Here is a 2,880-nt window from a genome sequence, read left to right as displayed (position 1 = left end):
GGGACAGTATCGGGATTGATTTTCACAGCCGTTTTTGCCGCTGTTCTGGCATTTGCATTGAGATTTTCACAGATGTGTCGGTATGGGCAGAGATCTCTGAACGTCTGTCTCTACTACGCCGCATTGTGCTCTTTTATCATTCCTTCTGATTGGAGATTTCGTCCAGTGCAGCAAAGCTTGGTACACAACGGCAGGTTTACGTGGGTTGAGAAAATGATTTCATCTCAAATGCAGCGATGTTGTTTGATATAATCACCCCTAGGAGATGGTCTTACAAGTGACTTGAAAATTGATAGAATAGTTTTCTTTTCTTTTTTTTCTTCTTTTTTTGGGTTCCTTACGTTCTTGGAGCTCCCTCCTTAAAGGACCACTTCACCACTTTTCAACCTATCTTCATATAATAGGTCCTCACTAATAATCATGATAAAATGGCACGATTTTTTTCCTACTCAGTCTGTGTCTCATAGGAGGGCTGTGTGCAGTTTAGAAACTGTCTTCCAGTGACATCATCATTAGGCAGATTATTTTTTAAACTATTTTTTATTATCGTGAGAACGATGGCTTCCATTTTTGCATTGCAACTTTTCAGAACTAGAAAGCCTGCAGTTTGTATTAGCTTGTATTCCCCATCGATGATGTCACTGGAAGACGGTTTCTGAACTGCCCACAGCCCTCCTATGAGACACAGACCGAGTGGAAAAACAATTGCGCCATTTGTTCAAGATTATTAGTGAGGACCTATTATATGAAGATAGGTTGAAAAGTGGTGAAGTGGTCCTTTAAGTCGACAAAAGCTGAGCACACGTGTGTTCCTCAGACATGTTTATATTTAACGATGCTATTACTGTACTTACTAGCCATGTTAAATCTACAGTATAAGATACTGTATATGAGGAGTTGGAAAAAAAGCAAGGACCTATTTAGAAATGGTAAAATAAAATTGTGCAACATGTTTAACACCTTTGATTACCTCAAAAGGCCTCACCGTGAATTGTTAGGACCCCCAGGTTGGGAGAAAAGAGAAGTGGTTTTAGAGACTCCTGCACACTTTGCATAGTTCTCAGCCCAGTGTGTGTACAGGTTTCAGTCACTGGCTCACTGCCATGTTCGATAATCCATGGAAAAACCTGCCTGTGTGTGCCGACTTACTGCCGTCTGGACGACGGCCATACATTATGACGCTCATAAACTGTCAACATGTTAAGATACGTTGATGGCTAAATGCACAGAAGTTGAAATGAACCATCAATGGTGCTTTGCTACTATAGAATACAATGGAATAGACGTTTTGCCATGTGCACGAATGCATTGGCAGCGGTGGCCGAACGGATAGCGGATCGGTCTTGATACCGGAAGGTCGCCAGTTCGAATCAGCTGTCCGACACGTTAAAATTACCACCGCTGAAGTGCCCTTGAACAAGGCATTGAACCACTACGATGAAATGTGTTCTATGAGCAGGGCCTGGCTGGAAACAAGTTCTTGAGCTTAGCCCAGATACCCTGGGTAAATATAGTAATCATTTCATTTCATTTCATTGGACATCTTGGAGCTTAGTTCCGGGGTCAGCATTAAAAAGACAGAAAATACAGACAAGAAAAAATATATCCTACAATCTTATATTCTACAATACTCTTTAAAAGGCAAATAGAATAAATAAGACTTCATACATAGTCTGCAAATACTAGTGCAATTCAGCTATCATGATTCAGTTCATCTGAATCGTGCAGATTCTTCTTGTAGCAAAGCACCTTTGATGTTTATTTCAAGTTAACCTGTGTGTGTTCCGTCATTAACTTATCACTGATGTTTGGACATTGTTGTTGATTTGGACCATGGAACAAAATATTTGATCAGAAACAGTGATTCTCAACTGGTTGGACTCTTAATAGGACCTGGATTGGATTTTTGCATTATTGTCAGGAATTAATAGGTTCATTAAAACAATATGACTCTTATTGGAGTCATTCTTATCTGGAAAGCCATGTCTAAATATCTCACAAAACTTTTTTTGAGCTCCTAACCACTGGTTGAGAATCACTGTTCTTATAGCTAGGAGGACAACTCATTCTAAAACATTTGACCAGTAAGCACATTTGCATCTGGGAGAATTGTACTGTGTGAACGCCTTTTGTCACTACGTTTAACCGTGCGAAAGTATATCGTTTCTGTCGGGCGTTTTTGTTTCGGGTGTTCGTAAATGAATGCCCTACTCGATCATACTACAGCGTCACGTACCAAAATACCAGATCTACAAGCCCAAACAAATAAATGTATGACTTTTAGGAATGTCGAGCTTTGTAGCTTTTGGTTGTGATGAAATCTAGAGGGAAACAAATGTTATTTTACAATATGTAGTCTGTTGCACCTTTTTACATTTAATCCTCAGAAGCTGGACAAAAAAAAACCAAATCACACACGTGTGAAGTGAGGGGCGCTCTTATCATCGTACATCATCCATTCATTGTCAATGGGAATTGAATCTTTGAAGGACAAAAATAGCCGATTTGCTCATCTTCATATGACGTCAATTCTCCATTCATTGTCAATTTACAAGTCGATTTAAAATCTACACTAACTACACTGAATATAGGAGGGGCTAGCACCCCTCAAAAACATGAAATGAAATCACACGTGATGAAGTGAATACAATAATAGTGAACCCCAAATTATTCAGCAGTCTCGAGGAGTGAGAGGAGAAAATGTTTTATCTGATGCACGTTATAGGACCACTTCCCCACTTTTCAACTTGTCTTCATATAATTGGTCTTCACTAATGTTCATGATAAAATGGCACCATTTCTTCCCTACTCGGTCTGTGTCTCATAGGAGGGTTGTGGGCAGTTCAGAAACCCGTCCACCAGTGACATTGTCGTTGTTTT

Source organism: Electrona antarctica (genome assembly GCF_951216825.1).
Source record: "Electrona antarctica genome assembly, chromosome: 21".
Taxonomy (NCBI): Eukaryota; Metazoa; Chordata; class Actinopteri; order Myctophiformes; family Myctophidae; genus Electrona; species Electrona antarctica.
Note: the sequence above shows the minus strand (reverse complement) of the source record.